This window comes from Tursiops truncatus, chromosome 16, assembly GCF_011762595.2.
Source record: "Tursiops truncatus isolate mTurTru1 chromosome 16, mTurTru1.mat.Y, whole genome shotgun sequence".
NCBI lineage: Eukaryota > Metazoa > Chordata > Mammalia > Artiodactyla > Delphinidae > Tursiops > Tursiops truncatus.
Window position 1 is genome coordinate 26,885,021 of NC_047049.1, and position 17,346 is coordinate 26,902,366.

The 17,346-nt window shown below is 51.4% G+C and overlaps 1 long non-coding RNA gene across 3 annotated transcripts in view; it reads right to left on the reverse strand.

Annotated features, from left to right (window-relative positions):
- Nucleotides 1–17,346, reverse strand: part of LOC109550663 (uncharacterized) — a 78,260-nt gene that overhangs the window by 22,238 nt on the left and 38,676 nt on the right. Inside the window, exons 4-5 of one of the 3 annotated variants that reach the window (XR_012326929.1) lie at nucleotides 8,820–8,984; nucleotides 3,497–3,704 (exon numbers count right to left, since the gene is read on the reverse strand). This is a non-coding gene — a long non-coding RNA (uncharacterized lncRNA). Of the gene's footprint in view, nucleotides 1–1,254; nucleotides 4,041–8,819; nucleotides 8,985–17,346 lie in introns of those variants that run through there. The other 2 variants (XR_002177249.3, XR_002177250.3) reach the window with 2 other exon arrangements.

A 17,346-nucleotide genomic window follows, 5' to 3' on the forward strand; every position in this document is an offset into this window, starting at 1 on the left:
GGGGTGTTTGCACGTGTTCATGTGCTGGTGTGTGTGCCCGTGTATGTGGGGGGCTCCCCACCCCCTCTTTGCTCACTCCCTGCTTAGCTGCCAGTTTAGTGCATTAAAACCAAAGATGCAGAACGAGTTTGCCCGGCTATTTGGCGGGAGCAGAAATTGCCTGTCCGGTTTTATGATCTGCTCAGCCTGAGCAGCCGGGTCCTTAATGTCCCCTGTCAAAGTGTCCGCAATTTAAAGGGAAAACGGCCCCCGCTTTAGCGCCGAGCTGGCCTGACAAGGGATGAGGCAGGGACGAGCACCCCTTTAAATAACTCCCCTTCCAGAAGGACTGGGGTTTCTGGATGGCACCCCAGCTCTGGAGACCCTGGAGAACCAAGCTATGTCCTTAGAAGGTCCTGGCTCCTGGGAGGCTCTAGCCATGAAGCATCCCCCCTCAACACATAGACATGGGGCCACATACAGGCACAGCAGAGATCCAGAGACGCGGTCAGCCACTGTCACTTGAGCTGACAGGCAGGAAGCCACCCTCTTAGACACATGCAGACACTGCTACGCAGAAGTCACACTCCTGTTCACTTAGACCCCCACTCGGGCCTGTCCATAGACACACTCAGCTACCCACAAGCACACCCAGACGCACAGAACCCCACACAGGCGGGGAGCATACATAGACACCCAAGTCACCTCCACGCGGCCTTTCAGGAGCACGTGGTCACACACACTCAGACACACGCACATTTTCAGATCTACACGCAGGCCACATCTACACACCACCCCAGGCTTAGAACCCTGTCGCATGGGGATTCGCAGGCGGATACACCGCAAAGGCCTGCTCACATCTTCCCGGGCACACGCAGTCCTCACCGCCCCCTCCTGGTCTCCTTGCCCCGCCCGACTCTTTAAGCTAAAGGGGGCGGCGCCACTGAATCAACTTTTCCCATCTCTGGATTCAAAGGGTAGGAGTGTAATTAAAACCAGATAATTAATGAGACAATATTCCTCCAGCTACATCTTTAATGAACAAACCCCTTCAGGGCAGCCTCTTCTTCTAGGCTCATTAAAGAGAAGAAAGTTGGGCGGCTCGAGGACTTCCCAGCGCGTTAATAACCAACCCGGAGTGGGTGCCTCGGCCGGGAGCTCGGGAGCCACCGCGGCGCTTGCTGGCCCTGGTTCTCCCACCACCACTCTGCACCTTGGCCCGCCCCCCATTCCCATCCCCTCCACCCCCACCCCCACCCCCACCCCATTCCCACCTGGTCCCAACCTCTCCGGCCGCCCCCAGCGGTCCTGCCAGCCGCTGTTCAGTGACTCCCTGCTCCGCCTGCCCTCTCTCTGGCGGCCTCTCACCAGCACCAGGCAACCTGCGCTCGGACGTGAGCGGGCGTCAGGCCTCCCAGTTTCCCTCTCGCCCTGCGCTGCGCGTTCCAGGCCCTCAGGCTGGCTGGGGCCGGCTCTGTAGAAAGGAAATCAAGGCAAGGTAGGGGTCCGAGTTTCCCTCTGAACCTCAGTGCCCTAGCTGAGTGGCCTAGGACTGGCATTTGAGCTGCGGTCCTGGGAAGGGATTGTTGAATGTGGGGGCTGAGGCGCTCGTTTTCCACGCGCGCCTCGTGCATTTTCAGGAACGCGCACTAACAACCACATGCACGTGCACTTGCGCGCACGAGATCTTGCATATACAGACACGCCTACTCGCTCGCGCACACAAGTGCACTGTCGCGAAGCCTCGGGTCCAGACCGTGGGCTCAGGCAGCGGGGAGAGCCTGGCTTGGGCCTTCTCCCCCGCCGCCTGAGGTCGACCTTGCGTCAGTCGTCTCCAGGGTGGGAACCTTTTCGCTTGGCGCGCAGCCTTCTGGGCCTGGAGCAAGCAGTTTGGCCAGATTAACTAGGAGCGGGCAGCGTACGGGGGCTCAGGGCCGGGGGAGCCCTAGTCAGACCCAGACGGGGGCGGTAGCTCTCGCAGCGGCTTTGGCGGCGGCGCCTGTTTTCGCCTGCGCTGGCTTTTAGGGATGAGTGATGTGGCAATGAGCGAAGTAAATCTGCACGCGCAAAAGATGCTAATTACTCTTAATAGCCTACCCAGACGCCCCGAGACTGGAAACCCAGAAACGTAAATCTGCTCCCGATAAATATTTTTAATTGTGAAATTTCCTGGAAAGAAGGCTTTGGTTGCGCGAGCCGAGGCATTTGGCTTTGGAGGGAGGAAAACGGCCCCCACTCGGAAAGCCGGGTCCAGTGTCAGGGACCCGCACAGGGGTGCCAGGCGCGGGCCGAGCGATCTGAGCCCGGCTGGCCGGCGCTGGGTAAAGTTAGTGATGTATCGCATTAATTACCACTGTGAGCTGCAAATGGTTCGAGGCCCAGGGAAAATTAATGGGAATCCAAATTCTAATTATGTAGCTGTTGTTAAAAGAGTTTAACTAAATAGTCATGGAGAAAATCGGATTATGCATAGAAATATGCAGCCGGCGTACGCGGTCCGGGGCACCGGTCCGGGGACTCTCAGCCAGGCCGCCCCCCACCCCCGGCACTGGAGGACCCTCCTCCTCTCAGAAGCAGAAGACCCACCCACGCCCCAGCGTATAAAGGCCCTGCGTTTCCCTATGGCAGCGGCAGAGCGGGGCTCGGGATGGGAGGAGAAGCCAAAGCTTGCTGAGGCGCCCGCTTGGATGTGGGGTCGGTGTGGAGGTCCGGGGTTCCTGGGTCCCTTGGTCTGGGTAAGCGTTTGTGCCCATTTCTCAGGTGATCGCCTCCGGGTCTGGGCAAATCCATCCTGCACCTCTTTCTGATAATCATATAATTATATTTGGGCGCTGTGGCTTTACATTGTTTCCACTGTCAGTTTAAGGAAATAGCCACCAACCGGAAGCCCAATTACAGCCGAAGCCTCGTCATTCACTTTATTAAGGACCCTGGATATGTCTCCATTTTCGCAGGAAATGAGGTCTGATCAAGCAGCAGTAATACCTCCGGCCTCGGGGAGGGGGAGGGGACTCTCAGGGGCGGGCTCTATCCGCCCCCCCGCCCCCACCGAGACCTGGCAGCATGTGGTGCCGAAGCTTGGAAAACGGGCACCTTGGGGCGGCGGTCATTCAAACCTCCACTTCTCCCAATTTCTCCCAGAACCCTGGATTCATTTTGCCCCAGGCCACCCGTGTCCCAGCGCGCTGACCTTGGAGCTCCCGCCGCGCTGGCACTGCTAGGGACAGGGAGCTAGGGCCCGATTGTTGAGGGGACTCTGCAGGCCCAAAGGGAGATTCAGCGTCCTTTCAAGCCCACCTACCCCATTCCAGGAGGTTGGCAACCTCTGGGGACGTTGTTAAGGCCTCTGGAGCAAGGCGGGTAAGTGTGGACCGCAGGGGAAGCACCACCTCTCCGGGTCCCAGTCCCGGCTCCCTTCAGTCTCTGAACCCACATTTCTATGTCCGCATAACGAGAACGCAACCTCTCCCCGCCACCCGCTACTTTAGGGGAGGAAGCCGGCGGGTCTGGGTCTCACCTAGGAGTTCCAGTCCGCCAGGCCAGACCGCGTTCCGCACTTCGTGAGGCTGCCAGCGCGTGACAGTTTCTATCGCCCCTCATCGGATCTCGATCTCTGGACGGCTGGGTGGGATTAACGCTTGCGCAGCTGGCAGCAGGTGCCCTCGGCCTCTTCAGGTCTTCCCTTCCCTCCAGTCGGGCTCCGGATTGAACGCGGAGGGTGAGAGCTGGGAGGGAATGAGACCTCTGGGTCAAGCCTCCGAATACGGGGATGGTGCCGAGGGAGGATCCCACAAGTTTGGCGCATCACAGTCTCAGTAATTTGCAGGCCTTGGCGAGAAGCTAAACTGGGGCCCGATGGATCAGTTCAGGGAAGGCCTCAAGCAGAGGAAGGGCACCTGACTCCAGGGTGTCCTGGAGAGAAATTCTGACCCAGGGAATGTGGCAGAGTCAGATGCATTTAGAGCCCCTTCCCCTTCTGTCCTGGACTCTGAGGGGGGTGAGGGCCATTCTTCAAAGCTTGGGGCACATTTCCCAGAGTCAGCGGAAGCCGTTGAGGCTATCTGAAGGAAGAGCAAAGAAAGAGAAGCCAAAGATCCGGAGATTTCTCCCCCGCCCCCCCGCCCCCCCCCCCCCCCCGCCTTCCGGTTGCACGGGGTGGAGTATGGAAGGCCCAGAGCAGGAGGTGATACACAGACCCACAAATCCTGGGAGGAAAACAGACAGATGGACAGACGCGGGAATTATCTTGCATTTTTAAATTCCCAGGCCGAATTTGGATTCTGAGACCCCGAATTCTTCTCCCAGTGGCCTCAGAACAAAACCTATAAATCCGGAGGTTTTATAGGTTTTAATCCGACGACAGATTAAAAGATGGAGGATCCTCCAACCCCTCTCCAGCTCCTGGGGAAGGTCTGGGGGATTCATCCTTTATCCCTCGCAATATGTGCCATGCCTTCGGCCCCGCTCTTCTCCTCGCCCTTTCCAAGCCTCCTGGAAACCATGGCTGATCCATAGCTCCCAAATACCAAGTCCGTCCCCCTGTTGCAGTGGACTCAGCTGGCTCCTTCCTGCATCCCTCCCTAAGTCTTCAAGCCAAATCCCCTGCACTTGAGCCAGCCAGGGTCTTCAAAAACCTGCGCTTCTCTGAGATGCGGGCTTCGAGCGCCACCTAGCGGCATTTGTGGAGGTGCTCAACAGCTGCATGCACCTTTCAGCCACCTCTTTCCCCCCAACCCACCTGGAACCCCAAAGCCCACCCGGACGTAGTCCCACTGTCACACCACAAGCCCTTACGTGAGCACGCTACACCTCCACTTTCTGGCACTGAGACATTAGGAGAGGGCCACAGCAAGGAAGAGCAGGGGTGCAGCTGGTGGTGGGGGGTCGGGGGGGCACCTCCTTGGAACCCTCAGATGCAGGGGACGCTCTTTCAGGGATCGGATATGGAGTGCGGCTGAGAAAGGCGCAAGCCCATGTCTCTGCTGGCGCGGGGCATAAAAAGGGTACTCCTTGGGGCATCGCAAGAGGCCACTACTTCTGGGTGAGTGCCTAAAAGCGAAGTTATGAGCCTCTAGTCATCCCTATTCCTACTCCAGCCATGCGCCGCTCTGCAGTCACGCAGACTTCGGAAGCAAATTACCAGAACCCTTCGGCTCGCAAAGCTCAGGTCCTTGCAACCTCCTCCGCGCGGGAAAGGTTGGGCAAGAGCTCCCTCTGCTGTCCATAGTTCGGCACTGCTGCAGGCTGCCGCTCTGAGGGGCTGCAAAACTCAGGCAAAAAGCAGGATCTGTTTTTCTCTGATCCTGATCTGATCTGCCGGTGGTCATCTTAGCCATCCCTCTGCCTTCAGGGAGGAGGTCCCTTACCCAAACGGGAAGAAGAGGCTTCTCTGGTCTTTATGGGTTTGCACAGGGAAGAAATGACTCAGTGCTACTGAGTTCCACCATTACCGCTAGTTCTGTGCTCTTTCCCTTCTGCTGCTGGGCCAGCTGCCTCCCTGCCCAACTGATACGGTGTCTGGCAAGTTATAAATTTCTTCCTCCACAGTATGATTGTCAAGCCTGACAGGACAGGCTGTATTTTCTAGGTAGTAAAATCTACAGATGGAAATGTCAGGGGAAGGGTGAGTGCCAACAGGTCAGTCCATTCAGAGACTATCTAAAAAGTGGTGAGAGGTGGTGACAGTGCTGTCTGGCACTTCTACAAGAGCCAAGATCCCTGAGTTTCCAGGTGACAGCCAGCCATTCCCTGGCAGAGAACCCCACGAGGTCCCTCTCATGCTTGACACACACTGACTCCCCCAATACAAAGTACTTCCTCCTGCTGACCCAGGCTGCCACCATCTCCTGTTGACCCTGAGCCCCTGACCCTGGCACAGCTACTCTCACCAGAGCCCCACTCCCAGGATCTGCTCCCACGCCACTGCAGGGCATTCTCTAGCCCTGGACAACTAGGTGAAGCAAGGTCAGAGTGGGCAGGAACCTTGGTCAGCTGTGGGATGAGGCAGTCCGTAAAGGTCACTCTAGGTCTTTGCCCTTGATTTTGGCACTGTCCTTAGAGAAGAGAGGGGGGCACTGTGTGTGTGTGTGTGTGTGTGTGACGGAAGGAGGGGTACAGGACTTCGAAGGTCCCCCTGTAATGAGATCTGGTGACAACCTTTCATTTGAGGTGATGCTCTGTGATTGTGTATAGGTCTCCCAGAGCTCTGATCCAGGCCCCTCCTGCTCATCTGGACACAGATCAAAGTAAGCCACAACTATTGGAAACTTCCAGTTACTCTAAGTAGTCCAGGAAGATGAGACTCCTTAAACCCAGGCCTTAGATGGGGAAAGTGGTGGTGGGGCTTCTGCCCTTTTCCATTCCTATCCTTTCTCTCTTGGGGTCTTCAGTAGTTTCCCATGAGGGGGCACGGTGCTTCCTCCTCTCTCCAGTGTGGACATCTGGGAGGCCTTAGAGTCACCACACTTTGAGCCAGGACACCTCGTGTCCCCTTCTCCATAGGTCTGGGAGAAGGCAGCAGGGGAGACGTGGCTGATGTGCCCAACTGTATGCCAATCTGAGCTTGAGAAAATGCAGATTTCAGGGCTGTACTCCAGAGCCACTGAAATGGAATCCCTGGGAACCAGGCCTGAGAATCTTCCCTGTGGTGTGGGAGCCCCCTTCCTGGATTCTTATGCGCACTAGTCTGTGAGAAGAACAGAATCCCCAGCTTCCCATACCCGCCCCCCCACATACACACAATGGCTTACAGCTGAGGAAATCATGTCTGTCATTAGGGATCAGACATCCTGGGTTTAAGCCTGTAACTTCCTAGCTGTGGGACTTTAAGTCACTTCATCTCTCTAAGCCTCAGTTTCTCCATCTGTGAGTTAGGGACAGTAATCCCTGCCTCAGAGGGCTGCACTGAGGGCCGGGTGAGCCTAATGTTCCCCAAAAGAGCTTTGTAAAAGGCACATTTCAGTACAAATGCCGGCTATTATTCAAGAACTTCAGCGCTAGATGTAAGATGTTAATAAGTTCAGGGGGACCCTCCTTCAGAGATTTCTCCTCCATGTGGGCACGTGAGGCCATCTCTCTTGCAGTGCCCCAAGGTTTCCACATTGTTCCCACATTTTCTTCCCAGCCCACCTCTCCCACCAAAGAAATGTAACTGATCTCTGTGGGAAAACAAAGGGGAAAACAGCCATGGCCTTACCCTTCACATGAAGGGGCTTACCTAACGTCACTTTCCAATATTAACAAAGTGGCTGCGGGTTAAGTTTACCTGCCAGGGGTGGGGGAGAACTTGTTATAAAAAAACCCCACAGGAGGCTGAGCCTGGATCAGGAGTTTGGTTCGGGGGGTGCTGGCTAGTACATTTTTATCATGTTCTCCAGGCAATTGGGATTCCTTTGTCACTGGGTGAGATCCACTGCCCGAGACTATCTAGTGTTATTGGTCATAAGAAGGCAGTGAGGCCCTGCCAGAAAAGCTCCCCCCGAGACCGCCTGTCTCTGGTTTCGTTCTAGGGCAGACGCTGGGGTTGGGGTAGGGAGTAGTGAGCTGGGTGAACTGTGGGGACAATAACCTAGACATTGACCTAGAAAGACAGGAGGCAGGTCTATTGGAAACAGCAGGGCTTTGAGGTGCGGGACAGGGGTCTCACCCATGCTAGCCTTATGGTCTGGGCCTTGACCTGTCTAAAGCCAGTTTCTTCATCTGTAAAATGGGGGTGACAGTCAGACCTGCTCTATTCCAGAATGGTCATGAGTAGCCACTATTTCCAGAGAGGGGGTTGCATTTTCACAGACATATAGATGTGTGCATGTGTATGTAGAAATAAGAAAAGAACATGCATATTGTTCTGAAACTTACTTTTTTTTTCACTTAATAATAGATCCTGGATATCTTTCCATGCTTAGATTCTGTGGTGGTACCTTGTAAACTGTAAACTGCAAAACTGTTGAAATGTTGGTTGATTTAAATAACAGACCAAACATTACCCTTTGGGGAGGGTTCAGGGGTTGTGTCCTCATTGGGGTGCAGTGTGAGTGTGCCCATGTCTTTGAGGTGATAAGCTGGAGGAAAGGGAGGGTTAGTGAGCACGTGTGGGTGCTTCAGGAGCTGCTGACCCAAGCAGGATGGGGACTTTGCTGATTTTTAATAGTATGGAGCCTGGAGTGAAAAGGAAGGGACTCAATTTGGAGTCTTCAGCCCCTAGAGAGCCGCCCTCAGCTGCCTCCTAGAAGTCTGCCTCCTTGGCAACTGGCCTTCAAGGGGCTCATTCTTGGGCCTTAGGCAATGGGGAGACCCACAGTCACCTCTGGGATGTCACAGAGGGTATATTAAGGGATATCTAAGCTGCTATAACAAAGAGGCCCCCAAATACTGAGGCTAAATGTGACAGATGTTTATTCTCCCTCATGTAAGTCTATATGCTATCACAATTAAGAGCAGACTCTGGAACCAGGTTCAAATCCTACCCTTTGTGACCTTACAGAAGTTACTCAACCTCTCTGTGCCTCAGGTTCCTCATCTGTAAAGTTGGGATGATAATAGTTAATGACACAGTAATTCTACCTCATAGGGTTTTTGTGAAGAGTAAATGAGTGAAGTCCCTCCAAAAATTCTTTATTGAGCACCTACTGTGTATCAGTCACTGTTTGAGGCCCATGGTGGCTCCCATGAGAGGGCTCAAATTGGCTGCTCTAGCTCCTGCCATCATGTCTGCCTCCCAGTCAGTGGGAAGAAGGAAAGAATAAGAGGAGCACATACCCATTTCTTTTAAGTTCATAACTTAAAAGTGGCCTACAGCTGACCTCTTCATAGCCATCAGTCAGAATTCAGTTGCACAGACTCACCTTAGCTGCAAGGATGTTGGGAAGTATAATCTTCAGCTGTGTGACCATGCGCCCGCTATAAAACTCGGTGTGCTGAAGAAAGACCAGGATCATGGATATTGGTAGAAAAACTAGCATTTTCTTCTCTGTTCCTGGGGGCAGCCACATCTTCCTCATATACAGCGCCTGAGGAAGACAGTGATAGAGCGATGCGTGAGAGGGAGCCTGAGGAAAAAAGCAGTGAAGGGATCATTTAGGAAGGAAGGTTCTTGATGGAATTCCCTGGTGGTCCAGTGGTTAGGACTCAGCACTTTCACTGCCTGGGGCCTGGGTTCAGTCCCTGGTTGGGGAGCTAAGATCCTGCAAGCAAAGAAGGAAAGTCCTTGAGACAGTGATAAGGAGATGGGAGGGCAGAAACCAAGACCCAGGGCCACCAGCTTGTGGCCAAGGTCTGGAGTCAAGGAGATGTCCTGGGGATGATGGACTATTTTTATGCATTTGTATCTTCTTGTTTATTTCCTTCTAATCTCTTTGGGCTCTGAGTAAAGGTCTGTGGACTTCTGTGCTGGGAAAAAAGGTGCATTATTTTTTTGTGCTAGCCTGAGCCCAAGAGGAGGAAGACCAAGAATAATGCTGGAGGGCAGTGAGAGTGGAATCAGCCACAGGCCAGAAAGAAGTGGCCCAGGGTTTCCACACCAATGGGACAATGCACTGAGATTCCTGAAGGTCCCAGGAGAAGCAGCTGACAGGATGCACCGCAGGGCAAGTCTTCACCCTGACCTGTGGGATGGTGTGAAGTGTGGCTGAGGGTGACCACCGATGGAGTTGGGGACTTGAGGGCATAGAGACCGTGTGATGACACTGAAAACTAGGGGCTTTCATCATACCCACCACCTTAGCCTGTTGTCTGGCTGTGTTCTCCCTGTATCCCTAAGCTTACAGGAGCCTCTAGACCTGGCATTCTTAACGCAGTGCCTAGAAACCCCTGCAGCTGTGCTTAAGTGTGTTTTTCTGGGTGGTGACGCATTATATGCTGTTATCAGATTCCTAAAGTGTCTGTGACACAGCAGAAGTCAACAGCCTCGATTTCTTTCTCTTTTCCTTGTATCTGCTGTGAGGAAACCACCTTGATTTGATTTTGAAACTCCTGTGACTGTGCATATAAATGTGTTTGTATACATTAAATTTGAGGATGAGCAGGAATTCCATAGCCCTGGCCCCTGAGAGGACAGTGGTCAGGACGTGGCTGAGGTTTCGGCCAAAGCCCTACAGCCAGAGAAAGGGGAGGTAAACGCCAGGGAGAAGGGCGGCTGGGGGGGAAGGGCACACCTTCACCAGCAGGAGGGTCCCTGGAGGTGGCCCATGGGTGCAGTTTTCTCTCTTCTGTGGACCCAGCCAGGGAGGGAGGTCAGAGGGAGGGAGCATAGCAGATGGAGAAAGACAAAGGGGGACTTGGCAAGTAGAGGTGAGATCCAGCCGGCCTTTCCCTTTTCTTCAGCTCTAACCTCTAAATCTGTATTCCACGAGACTGGAGATTTCAGACAGCAAATTCTTTGGATGGTGGGCTTTCGATGTATATCTGTTGAATGACTGAATGATTCAATACATAAAGCAAAAGTAGCTTCATGAGGGTACAAAAAAAAAAACAGGGAAACACAATCTTTGTAAGTCATCTGAAGCTGTTTTGGAGGGCCTCAGTTATTTCAACAAGGACTTGCTCTGTGTGCCGAGACCCTCACATTCAATCCCCAGAACAATCTAGAGACACAGGCACCGGGAGTTAGGATGCCCTTTGTGCAGATGGGGACGCGAGGCTGAGGACGAAGGCACCGCCCAGTGTGGCAGTTTGCAGGCGATCAGAACTGGACCTGCTTCCTGACTCTGCAGAGTCTGCGCTCTGTTCCTGCTCTGCTCCGGCCACCGCGCGAGCCCGCCCCTCTACTCAGGCCCTGCGGAGGTTGGGAATCGTGCCTTCAGGTTGCAGCTTCCCTTTCAGCATCTCTTTCGCTCCTCCCAGGCGAGCAGTGACGTCCGTCTCTCCAGCCTCTTGCAACTCAAAGTGTGGTCCTGGGACCAACAGCATCAAGCATCACCTGGATTTCCCTGAGTGATTCGTGTGCCTGTTGGAGTTGGACGAGTTCAGTTCTAGATCTCTCTCTGCCATCCACAGGTAAGGGAAACCGTGCTAACCTTATTTGTAGGAAGCCGCTTCCTCAGGGCTGCTGGGGCAGGGATGCCTGTTTCATTCAAGACCCGCAGCCTCTCTGGTCCTACTTCAGATTCCTTAGGACTTCTTCCTTTCACAACTTCCCTCTCCTTCCAACCAGAAAGCCAGGTCCTCCTGCCCTCCCCACCCCCACCCCCACAATCCCCGCATTACCTTAAAAAACCAAACCAAACCAAACCAAACCAACACTGTACAGAAAAGTTGCAAAGGTAGTACAGAGTTCCCATGTACCCCTCACCCAGCACCCCTGTTGTTAGCGTCTTACGTTACCACAGTGTATTCATCCCAACTAAGCCAACAATATTGGTGTGTTACTACTTAACTAAACTCCACGTTATTTGATTTCACTAGATTTTCCACTAATGTCCTTTTTCTGTTCCAGGATTCCATCCAGGATACCTCATTACATTTAGCCGTCACGTCTTCTTAGTCTCTTCTTGTCTGTGACAGCTGCTCATGATTTCCTTGGTTTTTTAATGCCCCTAACAGTTTGCAGGAGTACTGGTCAAGGATTTTGTAGACTGTCTCTCAATTTGGGTTTGCCTGGTGGTTTTCTCATGGTTAAACTGGGGCTATGGATTTTGGGAAGAAGACCACAGAGGTGAAGTGCCCTCCTCCTCATATCACATCACATCTGGGGACATGTAATCAACATGACTCATCACTGATGGTGTTAAACCCCATCACCTGGCCGAGGTCCTGCCTCGCCTAACCTTCCCTTTCTTCTTTCCCCAAGTCCCTATCGTTTCCTTCCTGGTGGTTTGTCATCGTTTTAGTCGTTAATGACATGTTTGTACCGCAGCATCTCCCCCACCCCCTCTCCAGTGCATTCCTCCCTGTGCCACTTAGGCTGTTGCTCTGATGCTTTTATTACTCACGAGGTGTCCTGTTGGAACACATCCTCTGCCAGTGGAAGCACTGAGGCAGTCACATGTCTCCTGCCAGCATGAATCCTAAAAGCTAAATGGAAGCTGCCCATGGGGGCCTGGAGGCAAACAGGAGGCTGGGCCTTGAACAAGCCAAGATATGCTCTGAATGATTTAGGAAAGTGTATTCTACTCAAGTTGAAGGATAAAATTAGAGTTAGATTAGAAAGTGATGGGGAACAGGACAATACTGGATGAGTGAGGGAATCTAGACACAACTGAATGTTTGCATTTCTTTATATTTTATTCTAAATTCTGAATTATCCCTTTCAATCATATTAGGCTGTAATTATGTGCTTCTGCTTTGATGCAAGCCAGTCATATTTTCATTTTATACGAACAGCCTTGAATGGGAAACATCCTGCTGCCCTTCCCACTTTGAGCCTTCATTCGGCCTGTGCTCCATCAGGCAGCCCCCATCCTACCCTAGATCCAGGGCTTCCTGTTGCCAAATAATCATGGAAGAGGGAGACGTTAAAGACATACTCCAGGGGCTTCACCAAGCAGATGAGGTGCTCAGGAAAGAAACCTCTGGCCTCCGGGTGGAACTGATACTTTTAGAGTCCTCAGTGCAGGGTTGGGAGAGGTGCCCAAGATTCAGGCTGACCTGCCTCAGCCCCTGCAGCCCTAGTGAAATCTGTAGAATCATGTTCAACTTCCAGAATTCTCCATTCAGTGCTAAGTCTGTATGGTTCCAGGATTGTCCAGAGATGGTAAAACATTGGTACTTGTCCTTCCTGAACAACTGTCATGTACCTGCCAGGTAGGAGCCTGCCTATGGAATGTCTGTAGGATTCTTAGTCACCCTACACAGGATGCATGATGGGTCCAGGTGGGAAACATCTGGCCAGTTCTCCTCAGGGGTGGTTGTGGGTGGGGGAGGAAGGGACAGTCAACTGCCACCACCATGAATGCTGGTTGTTCACATGAGACTGATTGAGGAAGAATGTTCTCTGCACTCATTTAGGAAGAACGGGCCCTTCGATCCAGCTGGTCACGCCCCTGAGCCACACATCCTGATAGGGAGAGGTGAGGGGCAAACTGGCCCCCAAGGCTATCGGTCGCTGTTTTCGTCAACTCTGTTTGATGGCAGTGAGTGGAAACCCACCCAAAGCAGCTTGATATAACACAGCCACAGAGGACTCCTCTTTGAGCCTTCCCCGGAGGTGGGCTGCAGAAACCGGGGTACAATGCGACCCCCACTCTACCAGACATGGCTGATCAGAGCAGAGGTGGAGACTGACCCAGACTGGGCCCGCCAGAGCCTTTCTCCTCATTTGGACAAAGGCCAGAGGGTGATCAGGTCATCTCTGTGACCACTTGAATGTGTACACTCAGGGGCTGTGGAGCAGCCATGCTCACCCTCGTGCACATGCAGAATTGAAGGAAGTGGGTCTCAAGTAAGATGCTGGAGACCATGGAACCGGGAGAGAGAAGGCTGCCTGGCTTCCAGGCCCTCCTGGGGTCAGGGGTGCCCCTGTCCCTGGGTTCCAGGAGACACCTATCCTTATGATAACTACCCTTTTTGCCTAAGTTAGCCTGGGTGGGTTTCTGTCACTTAGACCCAAGAAAGCCTAAGACATTGTAGGTATTGTAGGAATTCAGAATATCACAGAAAGGAAATGCAGGAAGCACACTGGGGCTCAGGAATTGGAAAAATCATGTCTCTCTCAATGTGCCCATCTGGTTCTTTTTCTTGCCTATATTTATCTCAACAGACCAATTTTCTTTTTTGTTTCCAGCAGTGAATCTCAAACCAAGTGATTGCCCTAGTCCTGAATGTATACAACCTTTTAGCTTTAGCCACTAAACTGTAATCTCTGCATGTAGTTAAAATATGATAGAGGGGGGCGGGGAGAGAGAGAGAGAGAGATTCTGCTTAGCCTGGGGGACAAGGAGTCTCACACAGTGTATTAGTCAGGGACCATTTCTTCCTTTCTTTTTTTTTTTTTTTAAAGAAGAGACAGAAGTCCAACTCTAAGTATCCCAAGAAGAAAAGTGGGAACAGATTAGTTCCTGTAACTGATATGAACAGACTGGAAAGGACTTCAGGAACAACTGGATCGAGAAATGCCAACAATGTCACTGGGGCTCTACTCCCCTCTGTGTTGGCCTCATTCCCTCATATTGGACCTTTACATGGAATATGGGGAAGGCTGACAACTCTAGGCTTGTATCACCCAGAGTAAATAAAGGGATCCCAGATTTTAAAAAGGCCTTCTCTCTCCTGTTACCCGTATGCAAAATCCCAGTTAAGGAGCTAATGACTCAGTTTGAGTCACACTCCCTTCCTTTGGCTGAACTTTGTAGCCAGGAGGGCAAGGATAGTGTGATGGCAGCCCCTCAATGCACACATGGAAGGGAGGGGGCTTCCTTAAAGAATAGAGCTGATTGGGAGTGTCCACTGGTCTGCAGTGAGACACCACCTGCCCCCCCCCAACCCCCCCACACCCTTTCATTCCAGGGGCCAGGGGTGTGGCAGATAACTAGCAGGGAAGCTGGGTGAGAAAAATGGTAGTAATGGCTCCAGATCCTCCTCTTCTGTCTTCCTGATCAGCTCTCCCTCAGAGCCCTGTCTTTGTAGATCTGAATCATTCTGCCAACAGCCCTCTGGTTTCCTATGTTCTTGTTCTCCCTGGAACTTTAATCTCCTGCTGTGACTTATTCTGCCTGGGCTCAGCCCACTGGCTCTTGGACCCTTGCTTACACTGGGGGAGGATTCTAGAAGCAGGGCTCTGAGCAAGAGCCTGTTAACTCTCCCCATGGGTTAGTATTGCCGACTGGGGCTGCAGACATTGGCTCACGGGGCCACTAGGGCTCCAGAGGAGGTCAATTTATGGAAGAAATGTTTGTACCTGGTGCAGCGTCACTGGCCCAGGCATTAGGCCTGGAGAATCCTAGGCTGAGCTGACTTCTGTCCCAGAGAGGGTCTTAAGAGGTAAGTAGCCTCGCTAGCAGCAGTTATAAGCTCCTCTCTGCGTTGATTTCTGTCATCCCCAAGTCTTAAGCAAAGTTTTGTTAAATGCTAACAATAATAGAAAGACATTAAAGGTCAGAGGCCTGCAGGCAAACCCTGCCTTCAAAACTGAGACATAGGGAGACATCTGGATTACTTCACAGCTCCAGTTGTCTCTCAAACAAGTCTGTTCAGACATCTTTAAATATACATTTTAGCACTTCTCTCTGCCACAGTGTTGACACTCAGGCTGGCTTTCCCAGGGCTGAGTGATGCCTTGGCGGGCGGGGTTGCACCTTTCTGGTACTCGGAGGTGCAGGCATTGCCAAGAGGCAGGAGGGTGAGCCAGTGGAACATTCCTGCTTCTCAATCAATATCTTTTCTGTTGGCAAATCGCTCAACACAAACCACTTAATACATGTGGACAAATCTGTCCAGACTCCCAAAAGATACAATTCTTGAGGGTGAGGAAAGAGGAAGGACTGTCTTCCTCACACCCGTCGGCCACCTCCTCCCATTCCCCACCTCTCAGCTCTGGCCGGAAGATTCTGAGAGTGGATACAAAGGTGGAAGCTTGGGGATTTCAGTGAAGCCAGATGATGGGTGAGGACCTTGACCCTGGGTCTCACTGCGAGCCCAGGGTTGTGCTGCCTTTGGGACCCACTGTCCTGCAAAAATATGAACTATCATCTAACAAGGTCTAAATCAGTGCCAGGCTTTGTTAATCAGTAACTCTCTTTTAACAACCTTTTTATTTTGAAAAATCTTAAACCTACAGAAAAGTTAGAACTATAGTATAATAAACTCCCAAATGACCTTTACCAAGATTCACTGATAATATTTTGCCACATTGGCTTAATTCTCGCTCTCTTTCTCTAACACACACACACACATACACACACACAGAGATGTAATTATTTTAGGTTTTTTTTTTGGAACTATTTGAGGGTAAGTTACAAACATCATATCCCTAAATACTTCAGCAGCACATATCTCTTTTTTATGTTGTTTTAAATTTTTATTTTATTATTATTTTTATATAGCAGGTTCTTATTAGTTATCTATTTTATACATATTAGTGTGTATATGTCAATCCCAATCTCCCAATTCATGCCCCCCGCCACCCCGCAGCAGTACATATCTCTCAAGAACAAGTATATTTTCTGACATTTCCTTGGGACAACTACCAAACTAAGGAAATGTGATTGATACACACTATTATCTAATATATGGTCCATATTCAAATTTTGCCCTTTGTCCCATACTGTCTTTTATAGCATTTGTTTTTTCCTGATACAGGATCCAATCCGGAATTACATACTGTGGTTAGTTGTCATGTCTCTTTAGTTTCCTTTAATCTGCAAACATTCTTCTCATCTCTTTTGCCTTTTATAATATTGACTCTTTGGAAGAGTCTTGGACGTCTGACAGCTTTCTCATTAGATTCGGTTTGTGCATTTAGACAGGGATAGCATATGAGTGATTTTGCATCCTCCCTGGTGCATCCATCAAGAGGCACAGGATGTCATTTGGTCCCATTATGGGTGATATTAACTTTGGTCACTAGGTTAATGTGGTCCCTGCCAAAGGTTCCTTTTTTCCCTTTGGAATTTTTTTTAAATTAAATTAAATTTATTTATTTATTTGGTTGCGGCAGGCAGGCTCCTTAGTTGTGGCTTGTGGGCTCCTTTAGTTGTGGCTCACTGGCTTCTTAGTTGTGGCACGTGGCCTCCTTAGTTGTGGCATGTGAACTTTTATTTGCGGCATGCATGTGGGATCTAGTTGCCTGACCAGGGATCGAACCCGGGCCCCCTGCATTGGGAGTGCGGAGCCTTAACCACTGCCCCACCAGGGAAGTCCCTTCCCTTTGAAATTAATAAATGCTCTGTGGAGAGATGCTTTGAGACTGTCTTTTCGCCCCAGAAACTCTTGCCCAGTAGTTTTAGCATCCACTGATGATTCTTTCCTGGATCAACAAGTACTATGACAGTTGCCAAATGGAGTTCACGCCTTTCAACAGCTAGAATCAGCTGCTATTTATTATCTCAGGTTACAGATTAAACCATTGAGGCTCTAAAGGTCCCAGGCCACAAAGCAGTGAGATTCAGACTTAGGCCTGTCTGACTCCAGAGCCTGTGCTTTCGCCCTTCTTCTATGCTGCCCCTCCAAGCCATCAGCTGTGAGAGGTGAGGAGATGGTCTCTCAACCCTGTCTGCCCCACTGAACACGCTACTTCCTTGTTCCTTTCCCTAAATTTGAGGCTGAGGCTCTGGTCACAGTTGGATGGAAAGAAATGGGGCTCAGGGTCATTTTTGTAACCCCCCCCGGCCCATGTCCCAGCCTTTCCCTCCTAGTTCCCTCATGATCCTTCCACAACTGATATTCAGAGCAGAAATCTCACAAAGGAGTCACCTTAATGGGGGGAGGGCCAAATTAGGG